The sequence below is a fragment of the Zeugodacus cucurbitae genome, chromosome 3 (genome assembly GCF_028554725.1).
Source record: "Zeugodacus cucurbitae isolate PBARC_wt_2022May chromosome 3, idZeuCucr1.2, whole genome shotgun sequence".
Taxonomy (NCBI): Eukaryota; Metazoa; Arthropoda; class Insecta; order Diptera; family Tephritidae; genus Zeugodacus; species Zeugodacus cucurbitae.
In genome coordinates this window covers 46282337-46297243 of record NC_071668.1, presented here as the reverse complement: position 1 = coordinate 46297243, position 14907 = coordinate 46282337, and the positions used below count along the sequence as shown (strand labels likewise).

The 14907-nt window shown below is 34.1% G+C and overlaps 3 long non-coding RNA genes across 3 annotated transcripts; 1 reads left to right on the top strand and 2 right to left on the bottom strand.

Annotated features, from left to right (window-relative positions):
* Positions 1-4200: 4200 nt before the first annotated feature.
* LOC128920473 (uncharacterized) lies at positions 4201-5892 on the bottom strand. Its single transcript, XR_008470542.1, has 3 exons — positions 5037-5892; positions 4833-4981; positions 4201-4753 (listed from the first exon to the last, which is right to left on the bottom strand). It is a non-coding gene; the product is annotated as an uncharacterized LOC128920473 (long non-coding RNA).
* An 18-nt stretch (positions 5893-5910) lies between these two features.
* LOC128920475 (uncharacterized) lies at positions 5911-6689 on the top strand. The gene is made up of 3 exons (XR_008470544.1): positions 5911-6075; positions 6133-6269; positions 6559-6689. It is a non-coding gene; the product is annotated as an uncharacterized LOC128920475 (long non-coding RNA).
* Positions 6685-14549, bottom strand: LOC128920474 (uncharacterized). The gene is made up of 6 exons (XR_008470543.1): positions 14300-14549; positions 13106-13161; positions 12895-12995; positions 12628-12833; positions 12466-12560; positions 6685-6815 (listed from the first exon to the last, which is right to left on the bottom strand). It is a non-coding gene; the product is annotated as an uncharacterized LOC128920474 (long non-coding RNA).
* Between the last annotated feature and the right edge of the window lie 358 nt (positions 14550-14907).

Here is a 14907-nt window from a genome sequence, read left to right as displayed (position 1 = left end):
TTATCGCTTGCACGGACAGACGGACGGACATTTCAACTCGTCTCATCATCCTGATCATTTTGATATATATAACCCTATATCTAATTCGTTTAGTTTTATGACTTACAAACAACCGTTATGTGAACAAAACTATAATACTCTCTTAGCAACTTTTGTTGCGAGAGTATAAAATTATTTTGATGACATTCGAAAGTACACTCAAATCTCCACTAAACACTATGTATAACTTGAAGGTACATATGTCTTTTGAAAGACCAAAAATTGTTATATTTCAAACCGAAAACGCGTACGAATGTGGCGTTCGTATTGCAGGATTTGCCCATATATTTAATTTTTTTTTTTTAAATTTCATAACTTACAATAACATCTACTTGAATGTAGAAAATACGTACTAATACATAAGTCCATTACATTTCAACTAATGAAAAACGCGATGATTAGTAAGGGATTTTTTTACCAACAGACTTAATAATAACAATAACATAAAAATAACAATAATACACAACAACAAAATGTTTATTGCGGGTGTACCATATAATCCCCAAAATCAAAATCCCCAAATTAGGTTTCGATTTTAAACCTAATTTCAATGTATTTCACACAGAAAAAGGGAATTCTATACTCAATATTATATCTAAAGATGAAGTTCACGAGATATTTTATGTTTAATGGTTTTACGAATATTTAATAGGTAAATTAAAGAAAATGCAATACATGTTATATCAATCAGTTTAACATACTATTTGTACAACATAAATAAATACAAACTTTACAATTTTTCGAATAGCTTATATACATTAACATAAACATATATTTATACTAGCTGACCCGGCGAACTTCGCCCCGCCCAATTTTTATTTGAAATAGTTAAAACGCTTTTTGAACTCTGTTCAAGGCCATTTATTTGTATGGAATGTTAATATATTCAGGGAATAACGTCTCTGATCAATTTAAATATTTTTGGCGAAGTTCGTTCTTTGTTTTGTTGTGTAGCGTGTAAACAAATAAAGAAGATGGCTCTCCAACACGCTAACATGACACATACATACCTATGTATGTACATATGAAACTGTAAAATTTGAACTTAAACGATAAATCGGTTTGAATCATTCGAATTCTCAGAATGAACATTTCCTCACTTTTAGATTTGCTGTGTTGTAGTAAACTATTCACTACAGTGAAATTATTATTTATGAATAAAGACGGAAACCTTAGTATATACATATCTGGTATAAAAATCCACGGGATTGAGATTTGAACTTGAGGTCAAAATTTTTAAAATTATTGATGAAAATTTTCGTAGAGTTGATAATAAGCACAAATTTTCATAAAATTTGTTTTAACAAATAAGTTAATTACAAAATTGTTAGTTGATAACATGTAACATTTAATTTTATAATCTTAGGAAAGATAATTCTTAATTTTTAATAGTAGTATTTATTTTTTTGAATTATAAACATTTTAATTTAACTTAGCACTAATTGGTATACAATATTTTTGGTTAACCTGTCTCGAGCTAACACAAATAGATTTGATGGTTTTCTCACATGTGAGCATGCAACATATAATTGCCCATGGGAAAAATATGGATTATCCAAATCTAACCCACAAATGGACATTGTTTGGCCTTGAGACTTATTAATGGACATGGCAAAAGCTAAACAAATAGGAAACTGTAGTCTTCGGAATGGTATTGAAGATTCTGACGGTATCATTGGAATACGGGGCAACAGGACCACTTCTCCTCTAAACTTTCCAGTCAAAATGGTTGCTTCAAGAATATTCCCTGTTAACTTTTTGATGACCAAATGTGTACCGTTGCATAACCGCGGGGGATTCAAATTACGCAGAAGAATAATAATTGAACCGATCTTCAACCGAAGAATATGTGGTGGCATTCCGGGTATATCTTGAGAGTTTAAAAATTCAGTTGGAAAATTTACACTTTCATTTTCATCAACAACAGTATCGATTGATTTAAAAGACATCAGATCGCCTGGCAACAACTGTTGTATCTGGAAGTTAATTTCGTCAACATCAACTGTTCATACTTTGGTTATGCTTAAGCACTGAAAATGGGAGGCTTAAGCAATGCTTAAATAACAGCTGATTTTTGTTTTGAATTTGCTTTGAATTTTCAGCGACATCTTTCGTAGCGTAGGGCAAGTGTCCGTTCGTTTGCACTCAATAACAGCTTATACTTTTCCTTCAGTTCCCATAGGTGCTCCGACTCGCTAGTGATGCATTTAGGAAATACATGCAGAAATCAACTCTGCAATCTCCTAAATTCCTCTGAAATCTCCCAAATTTGAGGAAGATTTACTGGAAAAGAGTGTCAGCATTGCTTATTTGTCTGACCATAACATAACTTTATTTATTTCACGGATTGTATGTGATTTTTTCTTAAATTTAGAATATTGGAAGTCATAGATTCGTATAACTTTACCACAAATAATATAAACTTCAAACAACGCATTTTCATTTAATGTTTTTAGCAAGTGGCAGCTTTTGTTATGAAAGCCTAACAGCCCTATTCTGAAAAAACCTCATAACTGAGTTGTGAGGAAAAATTTGTGAGGTTTCTTGTGACGTATATTTTGTGAGTCTAATCTGGCTCGAACCTCATAAGAAAAAAGCTTAAAAAGTCACCGATTGAGGTGAAAAGCATTTTGCTGTCAAACGTTGTTTCAAAAGAAATAAATTCAAAATAAATACAATTTTAAAATGGATAACCAACAACTGTAAGTAATTTTGTAAATTTAATAATTTTAATTAAATGTAATAATTTCGTTTACTTTTAGGCGTACAAAATTTGAGAGAACAACTCAGGAGCAGCTGCAACATTTCATAATGTTCTGCAAGCAGCATCCTGAGTTGCAACGCGGGAAGCTAACTCCGACCAACCCTCAAGGGCTGCAAATGCTTTGGTCGGAGTTAGCAGATGCTCTCAATGCATTAAGAGGTCCGACACCTACAGCAGCCAAGTGGAGGGAGGTAAGTACACACATTTTTGTGTTTTTTTACCATTTAAACATATATTTCTTGTATATAGTCTTTAATGCATTGGAAACATCAATTGCGTTCGCGTGCGCGAAAAATTAAGACGCATACGCAATGAACTGGTGGAGACCCTCCGGCGCAGAGTTTATCGGAGTTTGAGGAGCGGGCAATCGCAACCTTTGGGGCAGCAGCGGTGGATGGATTGCCGGGTGTTGGAGCTTTGGGTCATCAGGTAATATTTAATTTAATTTTTGTTGGGGTGAGTCGACGAAATTGTATAAAACAATGTAGTACCTAACAAACCTTACCGCTGGTGGTGTATTTTAACTATGTATAATGTATTTTTATAATCAATAGGTTATCTTGTGCATACATATAAATATGTTTATATGAATGTATATATTAGTTTAGTACATGCTTGCCTCATATAAATGTATGTGTGTTGCATGTATGCGTGCAACAATATTCATAATGTAATTTATTATTATATGAGGCAATAATTGGTTCATTTTATTGTTACAGATTTTGCCGGTATATATAAATACGGATCCGCTTCCCGTTGAAGCTCCATTTCTTTTGGCATCGTGTACTCTTACACCTCCTGCTCCAGCTCCAGCCTCCTCCCCAACAGCCACATCACCGGCTCCAGCTTTTCCAGTTCACTCCTCATCCAATTCACCTTTAATTGATTCGTCGTCCGTTTTATCCCCTCCTTCCGTATCCATCCTTCCTTCTTCGATTCCATCTCCGTCCGCTAACATCCCTTCCGAAGGGAAATTAACAAGAAGCGAAAATGCTTGGAGCAATCCTGAAGAAAATGGAGGACCGCGAAAAGCGAGAGGAGGAGGCCATTGCTGTACAAAGAAAAATTGTAGAGCAAAATGAGCAAATTACGGGGGTGCTCAACCAAATGACCCAAGCTCTAACCTCGATGTCAGAGGTTTTATCTAAACTATGTAATAAAATAAATTAATAATAATATAAAATAAATTAATAATAATATAAAATAAATTAATAATAAAATTAATTAACAATAATATATAATAAAATAAATGAATAATAATAAACAATAAAATTAATGAATAATAATTAAATAAATTAATAAATAGTATAAGTTCGTAATAATAAATAAATAATAAATATTGAATTATTTAAACATATGTATATGTCTTTTTATTCATAAATAGAGGGAGTGAAATGTACAAAGACAGTAAGTAACATGTTAAGAGTAATAAACAAAATAAATACTTATATTTATAGTACATAACGCCTGTGGATATATGTATATTATAAAGACATGATATAGCGTTCTCTAACTCTAGCACCCTCCCTAAAATTGGGGTATTCGATAACAATTTCGTCAATGTCTTGTGATTCTTCTAAAACTTCTTCGAAACCAAGGTCAGCAGCCACGCCATGCTTCAGTAAAATGTTGTGAAGAATGGTACATGCGTAAATAATCATAGCCGCTTTTTCAGGGCTATAATGAAGAATGCGGTGTTTTGAGAGGCTTTGCTTTGGCGTGTAACTTATTGTAACGCACTTCCCTTGCATTTACAGGTTCAGCGACTGACGTTAACAGCCATGGCTCCAATGGATATCCTTGGTCACCTAACAACCACGAATCACTTTGTATGTTATAGGTACTTATGAGGTGCAGACGTGTTGGGGATGTAGTCCAAATACCAGAATCATGACAAGACCCGGGATATCTCGCGTTGACAGCGGTGAACAGTAGTCGATGATCACAAACCTGCCAAAAATGCAAATACATACATATGCATAAACAGAAACATTAGTAAATAGTTTGGTTAATATAGAATATTACGTACTGCTTCTACATTAAGGCTGTAAAATCCGATTCCGATTCATAAAAAGTGAGAGTGGAGTGGAGGCGTCTGTGCTCGGGGGTGAAACAATTCCAATATGAGTACAATCGATTGCGCCGATTGTGCCCTTGATCCCAAATTTCATGTAAAATCTTCAAGAGAAAATGTATTTATTTATTTATATTTATTATTATTTATTTATCTTACCCTCTCTTTGTATCTGAAACATCCTGCGCGCTTGAAGGGAAATAAATTATTTTAGATACAAAATGTAGAGCTCTAGACACAGAGGACTGGCTCATAGAAAGTATATAACTATTCCCAACGCATTTTTGGTAAGAGCCATGCCCGTAAAAGTACAAGCACGCCAGGAATCGCAGAGTAAAAGGAATATTCGACTTCTGCACATCATGCGGCACTAATTCATCTATAAGAACTTTACATAGCGACTTTTGAAATCGAAATGTATTTATAAATGATGTGTCTTGCATGGTAAACGGATCGCTTGTGTCTCGCAAACTCTTCAAAATTTTCCTCCTACTCACTGATTCCTCCTGCTCCTCAATAATAGCCGCACACACAAAGAACAATTCCTCCATGCTCGTTATAGCACCCAAATATTTACACATTTGTTTCCAAATATTGCTAAAAACCAAAACAAACACAAATATTTTTGAATTGTGATTGCTGCTTTCACACGTCACAGATATTTGAGAAAATTGTGAGCATTTGAGCTTTTGAATTTTCTCCAGCATAAGGTAATCATCACAAAATCCAAAAACCTCACAGTAGTGAGTGTGGTGATTTTTGTGAGGGCATGAGAATAGCAGCCCTATTCTGAAAAAACCTCATAACTGAGTTGGGAGGAAAAATTTGTGAGGTTTCTTGTGACGTATATTTTGTGAGTCTATTCTGGCTCGAACCTCATAAGAAAAAAGCTTTAAAAAGTCACCAATTGAGGTGAAAAGCATTTTGCTGTCAAACAGTTGTTTCAAAAGAAATAAATACAATTTTAAAATGGTAAATGTAAGTAATTTTGTAAATTTAATAATTTCGTTTACTTTTAGACGTACAAAATTTGAGAGAACAACTCAGGAGCAGCTGCAACATTTCTTAATGTTCTGCAAGCAGCATCCTGAGTTGCAACGCGGGAAGCTAACTCCGACCAACCCTCAAGGGCTGCAAATGCTTTGGTCGGAGTTAGCAGATACTCTCAACGACGCGTACAGCAGCCAAGTGGAGGGAGGTAAGTACACACATTTTTGTGTTTTTTACCATTTAAACATATATTTCTTGTATATAGTCTTTAATGCATTGGAAACATCAATTGCGTTCGCGTGCGCGAAAAATTAAGACGCATACGCAAGCAACTGGTGGAGGCCCTCCGGGGCCGAGTTTATCGGAGTTTGAGGAGCGGGTGTTGGAGCTTTGGGTCATCAGGTAATATTTAATTTAATTTTTGTTGAGGTAAGTCGACGAAATTGTATAAAACAATGTAGTACCTAACAAACCTTACCCCTGGTGGTGTATTTTAACTATGTATAATGTATTTTTATAATCAAAGGTTATCTTGTGCATACATATAAAGATGTTTATATGAATGTATATATTAGTTTAGTGCATGCGTGCCTCATATAAATGTATGTGTGTTGCATGTATGCGTGCAACAATATTCATAATGTAATTTATTATTATATGAGGTAATAATTGGTTCATTTTATTGTTACAGATTTTGCCGGCGGTATATATAAATACGTATCCGCTTCCCGTTGAAGCTCCATTTCTTTTGGCATCGTGTACTCTTACACCTCCTGCTCCAGCTCCAGCCTCCTCCTCAGCAGCCACATCACCGGCTCCAGCTTTTCCAGTTTATCACTCCTCATCCAATTCACCTTTAATTGATTCGTCGTCCGTTTTATCCCCTCCTTCCGTATCCATTCTTCCTTCTTCGATTCCATCTCCGTCCGCGAGAGGAGGAGGCCATTGCTGTACAAAGAAAAATTGTAGAGTAAAATGAGCAGATGGCAGGCGTGAATAAATGAATAATAAAACTAATTAACAATAATATATAATAAAACGAGATTATTTTCATATGTAAACATACTATAAGATTTTATTTAGGCACACCTTAAGTATGGACTGTGAAACCGGGCATTAGCCATACAAAATTCTATACCTAAATGCAAATAAATGAATTTTTTTTTTGCATTTAGAAAATACATGCAGAAATCAACTCTGCGATTTCCTAAATTCCTCTGAAATCTCCCAAATTCGAGGAAGATTTACTGGAAAAGAGTAGCAGCATTGCTTATTTATCTGACCATACATATGTACATAACTTTATTTATTTCACAAATTGTATGTGATTTTTTCTTAAATTTAGAATATTGGAAGTTATAGATTCGTATAATTTTACCACAAATAATATAAACTTCAAACAACTCATTTTCATTTAATGTTTTTAGCAACTGGCAGCTTTTGTTATGACAGCCTAAATCCATGAAAATTTAGAAAGAAATGTAGCGCCATCTACTGTAACATAGCGCACTTAGCGCCACCAACTGGTGGATAGCTCTTTGCTAATAATAAACAAATAATTTGCAATAAATAAATAATGCGACTATAAAGAGAGTTATAAACTATCCTATCTTTCAAGTTGGACCAAACTGCACACAGTGTTAAAAATTTGATTAAAATCGGTTCAGTAGTTTAGGAGTCCATCGAAAACAAACAACGTGACACGTGATTTTTATATATTAAGATACATACATACATATGTAGACCAATCTTTAGTGATGTAAATAAACAAAAAAGCAATAAATTCAAAACATTTACATTAATAAACCATGTATGGAAATTCTAATTACATAATGAAATACTGTGTGCTATCGATTTTAAATAAATAAGTTTATCTAAATCCAAACGACGTTTAACAACTTTTCTCAATTTTCTTTACACGCTCGACATTCTTTTTGTTTTTTCGCACACCGATCCCTGAGTGTATTTTTTCTATGGTTGATTTAACTTCTATCATTTCTGTTCTTAAATGTTTTATGATTTCATATACACCACATTTTTTTCTCCCTACAATTACTCTAAGCCTACGGTGCCAAGCCTCGATGGAATTTTGAGTGCGTGGAAAATTATCCATAAAAGAATCCGAAACGCACCGAAAATTTGGATTATATATCATAGCACCCGCCTTCATATTTTCACTAATTTTTAAACCAAGCACACAATTTTTTAAAATATCTGTCTGTCGAGCTACTCTTCAGTTCACTGAAATAATCTGACACACATTCTGGGGGAACAAATGATAAACTTTTCAGCATACGAACAGCTATGCTGAAACTTTCATCATTGCCATATTTTTGAGAAAGCCTTTCTTTCTGAACTCGTCTCCAAATGAGCTGGCCAAAGTGAAATAGACACCCTTTATATCGGGCATCAGGAAAATACAGTATACTCTCGAAAAGTAAATCGATTGTTATTTTGGGAAATTTACTTTTTCGAATAATTTACTTTTCCAAATATATACATAAATTATCTGTTTTTATAATATTAAATGCATTTTTAAACTTAAACAATTCATTCATTTATTTGCTTTAATAAAACATATGGATTTACATGAAAAACATATTTACATTTACATACATACAAATGTATTTACTATGAAGAGAAAAAATCTTGAACATTCTTTTGTTTTTTTTCTTTGCAATATATTTTCTGACCATTTTTGTACGACAATTCAAAAAGTCTGACATCTGATTTGCATCGTTTTCATTTTTAAACCAGTGGATCAAGTAGGAGAGTTTATTTACTAAAAAGACGCGATAAACAAGAGAGTAAGTGTTTTTGCAACATCGTAAAATACGCTGCTTGGTTCGTTTCGAATTTTTATCACACTCTCTGAAAAGTAAATTAAAAAATTTACTTTTTCGAGGTGCATGTGTAATCTTAAAGGTGATTAACATTTCCGCGATTATTTACTTTCTGAGAATTAACTTTTCGAGAGTATATTGTACTCTTTTGCCCCAGACGAGACGGTTCGTTCAAAATCAGTAATAATTCTTTGCGGATTAAGATTAATATTCTGTGCTAAAGCCAAATTAAATAGTTGATGAAAAAATTCAGTGTACACCTCCTTGGATTTTTTGCTCATCAGGCAAAAAACTAGAGGCACAAATTGACCATCAATTAGCCCTTGTATGGTGAACAGTTGACGAAAAACTTTCGGTACAACAAACAACGTCCATCCATCACCCAGCAGTGTGACCTCTCCAATTCCTTTAAGGAACTCGTTGTGCCCGTAATAATGTTCTTTTCACCATCGAAATCCCAATCACTCAACACAAATAATTCTCCCTCCAGGTATTTCAAATGCTCCGGTATATTAATTTCCTGTACATTTCCTGGTTCATTGGTTCACCCTTTCGAAGTCGGCTTATTTTCATTTTTTGGGCTCGTTTCGATGGTAAGTACACCCGGCGGTCTGGTTTGCAATCTACAACTGCTTCCCTAATAATTTGGGAAGGCGTCAGTGAAGATGATGTACTCAAATCCTTTACTTTGTTGTTCGCCTGTGCCACAGATACTTGATGGGCCTTTGGATCATGATTATGGGCAGTAGCAGCGCGTTGTATTACATGATCGCCACTATTTTCTTTTGTCACAACAACACTTTTAGACATTAGGGATTTTCTTTGCGCACACGACCAACGGAACTCTTTCTTCTTTTCATTTTTGGAATGAAAATGGTAATCAAAACCATCCAAAAATATTTTATTACTTCCTTTGTTTGACACAGTAACGACGACTTCCATTTTCTTTAAATTTTTTATTTAAATGAAATGTGAAATAAATAAAAGCTAATGATGTTCAATAAGTAGGCGATGTAACGCGATAAAAAAAATTATATTGTGATGTGATTGTAAAGAAATATGCACAGTTGTTTTAGTGCGACAGTCTAAATATTATTTAACGCTCTAAATATTATTTAACACGATATTTAATCAAAAATATAACTATACAATTTTAATCACAATTAATTACACGTAATTACACTCAGTGTTTAGAGTCTGCAGCTGTCATGCAAGGGTTTTGGGTTAAAATCCGGGTCTGGGCCGCTTTTTTAAATACTAATTTTTTTAACTTTTTAGTCGCTAAATTGATGAAATAATTATTTTTTTCCTCTAAATCCTTCATGCGTTCTCGTCTATATCTATATATTGTCATATATGGGTACATATATATGTAACTACGAATTAAAACTCAACTAAAGAGCGGTTTTACTATGTTTTATATGATCTCTAATAATATTTAATAAAATTAAAAAAATGGGGATTTTGTGTTTGGGGATTTTGTGACACTGCCTCAAAAAAAAGGTGGGATTTCGTATTAGGGGATTTTAATTTTGGGGATTATGTTTTTGGGGATTTTTTTTCAGCTGGGGAATTTTTTCTGTGGATTTTGTGGCACTCCCGTTTATTGCTACTATATCATTACTCATTGAATGACTCATCATCCCTGTTAGATTCATCAGATACTAGATAATCTTTACCGTCATGGTCACATGTTACCTGACTCGGTACTTTTGATGGTATTGAAGGCGGGACAATTAAATTTAGAACTTCCACCGGTAATTTATCTGTTCTCTTTCTAGGAACTTCTCTGAGTGAGTTGATTGCCGGATCGGATGTTATTAAAAGCATATGTAGTAAATCTATATTCGTAGCTATACGTGACTTTCTGGTGTGGTGTTCGCGAAATCTACGGCAGTCCTTATTACGGGCCTCTTGAGACTCCTCCGAAAGTTGCCCGATTGGAAGAATACAAGTTCGAATTACCTCCGTATTATGTACCAGGATTTTGTGCACGGTGACTGGCATATAGTACCACGAATATAAATTAAGATAAAGGGTTCTGGTTTTGGAACAAACATTTTCAAATTTATTGGAATCAATATCGCAGCCGGAGGATAGCGTTCTCAATAAAATGCTAAAATTTTTAATTAGTTTAATATTCAATCAGTTTAATTAGTTTAATATTCAGTTCCGGATTCATAAAGAACCTGCGGGCTGTACTTCCATCATTAGAGTTCCCATATCCAGGTTTCGGTGTGTCTACTGCAAGTCCCATCTGGTTTTTACACTTTTGTCTAACTTCTTTCGAACGCTGTTTTACACTAGCCTTTTCTATATCGCTTTTAGCTTGCCACTTTTTATGTCCAAATGATAACAAATGTGTAACATACATTCAAAGGAACGAATCCAGGCGTGCAAAGTAGACAAACCGAAACTGTAATGCTCTTTTTTAACCTTTTAATTCGCCATTCATCAGTTTGGGAGTAGCACCACAGATATAACATTTTTGCGAAGAAAGTGTACCAGTCAAAGCATTGCATATTTTTCCGTCTGCCATTGTAAGTAAAAGATTATGTTTTACCGCAATTTGAGAACCGCGATTATCACAAAGGGGGTTGGAAGAAGTTGAGATACTTCTTCCAAAACCTTGTTAGTTTCTGATGTAGTAAAATCAGTTGTTTTCTTTGAAAAAATAAGCTTAATTGGGCGACAATAGAGTGTGGACGAAGGCCGCGGATTTTGCCATAAAATATTTTGGCTGGCATCGTCACTCAATCTCAATGGAACAATAGCAAAAACAAAAAGATACTTGTCAGTAGCATCGAAGTTTTCAAATTTATGTTTATAAGCGCTATGGCCGGAGCTTCCGTCACATCCCCATTTGCTGATTAGTGTGAATGACGACTTAGAAGATATATTTTCTTTGAAAACTTCACTTTGCGCTTGAATTAAACAAAATGGCTTGAAGTTTAATTTCGGCGAGCGTTTCAGTTACCAAGATATGCTCATCTGCAGGGTAACACAAATTTTTAGACTTACGTAAACTAAAATAGGATGGAAAAACTTTATGTCCCTCCTTCAATGACCATCTTCGCGTCTGTTTATAGGAGTAACTTGTGCACTTAGAATCCACATATTAAGCTAATGCCTAATCACTTGTCAATTACCTGCCTTCGCATGTAGTATTAGCAGACTTATTTTTTTCTGTAGATTTCAAACGGTCAACTCGATGGCACTTCGCGATTCTAGTAAGTCTTCAACCCTTCTTTTTTAGTTAAAACGACTCTTCAAAATTTATTTTTGGTCTACCTTGAGGTCGATTGCTTCCAGTTGATGAGGTAGGACAGGGATGTTCCATTTGTTGGTGAAATTGTAAATCTGCTCCTTCTAACCAACTGCAATTTTTGTTTAAAAAACGTTCAATCGTCATATTTGCTTTAGTCCATTTTTTGGAAAAATTTGACGAAACACTCGAAATTTTTAACTTAATCTCCTTCTTTGTCTCAGGAGTTACATCTGTAGCACTAAATTTTATTAAAACATAATTAACTAACCGGGAATTTCGTTCTATTTTACATTTTCGCCATTCTTCAAATAACTCTATTTTTGAAATAGAGCAAACTCGATCTTGAAAACAAATAATTAAAACTAATGGGAGAAAGACGTGGTACTCGATCAAAGGTCTTTGTATAGCTTAAGGTTGCCGTTATACAATATTCAAACATTAGCTTGGATATATGTGGATAAAAAAGTTGCATACGTTAAAAAGTTACCTCTTAAAATTTTCACAATTAGAAGTTTAACAGCTTGTTTGTCTCCTCTCTCTTCTAGTAAACTACTTATCAGTGAACATACATACATATGTGGTCTGTAAATTAATAATACATAAACGTAATTCACAATTTTGATGTTCTTTAAATTATAATTATTTTTACTGTCGCTTGCACGAATTCGGGTTTTGTTAGCCTTTGTTCCACCTCAAGTATTGCCTCAAACGATTGTATAGGGAGAAGACTTGCAACCTCATCGAATTCACTGTCTTTCGATTCTCCCGTCATGAGACTCACCGACCGCTCTTTGTGTTTGATCGAAATCTTATATTCCCTTAGCTTTGCGCCAGCATTTCCGATTTATCTAAAGACTGTTAAAATATAAATGAAAGTTATGGTATTTATACTTGTATTAAATGCACAAATGCCTACTTTGTTTTCAACACCTTCCAGCTGACGGCTCATTAATCCTTGGTTAAAAGTGATCGTCACTTGGCCTTCAGGAGCCATTTTTTTTTAAATAAAAGTTCTTGCTATTGATAGAAAAAGAGTCATATGTTAGTAAATATAACATGTATGAATAATTGAGCATTCGATAATTTATTTGAGAATATTGTATTACATTTTGTTCTAAACTTTGTACCTTTACCGAAAGTTCCCTTTGATTATCCAAAATTTCATTTAGTATAGCCATAATTTCTGAAATAAGATTAAATATATTAAAATTTAAAGTAAAACAAGTAAGGAAGGGCTAAGTTCGGGTGTAACCGAACATTTTATACTCTCGCAATTTATATATTTAACCTTATTTATGTTATATAATACACAATTTGACCCACATATTCGTCATATATATTGTATAAAGTCCATTGAAAGTTGGAAACTATAATATTAGGTTAGAAGCACCGAGGTCCTCATGTTCGATTAATGGGGCCTTGAAAACCTATGGTCCATTTTCCATTTTGTAAAAAAATCTGAGTGCAGCTTCCATCTGCCATTTCTTATGTGAAATTTAGTGTTTCTGGCGTTTTTCGTTACTGAGTTAACTCACTTTTAGTAACTTTCAACCTAACCTTTGTATGGGAGGTGGGCGTGGTTATTATCCGATTTCAACTAATTTCATGGTATGTGGTGGGGTACGTAAGAGAACTGACTGCAGAAAGTTTGGTTTATATAGCTTTATTGGTTTGCAAGATATATACAAATAACCGATTTGGGGGCGGGCCACGCCCACTTTCCCAGAAAAATTACATCCTAATATGCCCCTTCCTAGTGCGATCCTCTGTTCCAATCTTTTACAATTTTATTTATGGCTTAGTTATGACACTTTTTGTGTTTTCGGTTTTCGCCATTTTGTGGGCGTGGCAGTGGTCCGATTTTGCCAACCCTCTCACGGTCCCAAGGAAGATGTGTTCCTAGTTTCATCAAGATATCTCAATTTTTACTCAAGTTATCCGTTGCACGGACGGACGGACAGACAGACATTCGGATTTTGACTCGTCTCGTCACCCTGATCATTTTGATATATATAACCCTATATCTAACTCGTTTAGTTTTGGGTGTTACAAACAACCGTTATGTGAACAAAACTGTAATACTAGCAACTTTTGTTGCGAGAGTATAAAAATTTATTTAGATTATTATATTATTTGTTTGGGGTAGCAGGTGGTACATTCTCCTTTGACTTCAAAGGAGTTGATGTAGTTGCTTCATTCTTATTTGTTTTATATCGCTTTTTGGGTATCAGTGATTGAAATAATGGAGATGAAGCAATATACATATGTACATATGTATATGTTTATTTTTAAACAATATTATAGAGTAATGTTGTACTTACTATTTTGCACTTGACTGTCCTGGAAAATTGAGTTCATCAAACAAATTGCTTGTATTGAAACTGATGTATAATAAACATTTTTTTTAATTTTTTGTTTTTATTCATGTATATTAATTTATTCAAAAGAATGTGCCGATTTGGTGCGAAAAATCGTGAAACAGATGATTCAAGAGGGGAATGAAGAGAAACTCTCCTCCATGAGGGATGCAAAAATACTTATACGCCCCTATTCCCGTTGTCGTTATCGTTTTAAAACTACTTAAGAACGCCTATTTGGCATTCCTGTTGGCGTTAACGACATTTATCGAAAATAAATTGAGATTCCCAAATTTGAAACGACATAGAGACAGTCGTTTTTTGTCGTTGCTATAATTATGAGCGACATAGAAACGACGCGGTTGTTTGAAGGAATATTTGAAGAAGATGAAAATTCCAAATCGGAAACAGTATGAAATTTTAATTTCTGAAATGGAAAAATATCCTGCATATGCCAAGGACTTTAGAAAAGGGATAAATTCTTTAAATTTCGATTTTTTGGTAGGGATATTTTTTTTCCCAAAAAAAAAAAAAAAAATCCATTCCACCGCCATCTCGCGTCGGAAATTGCT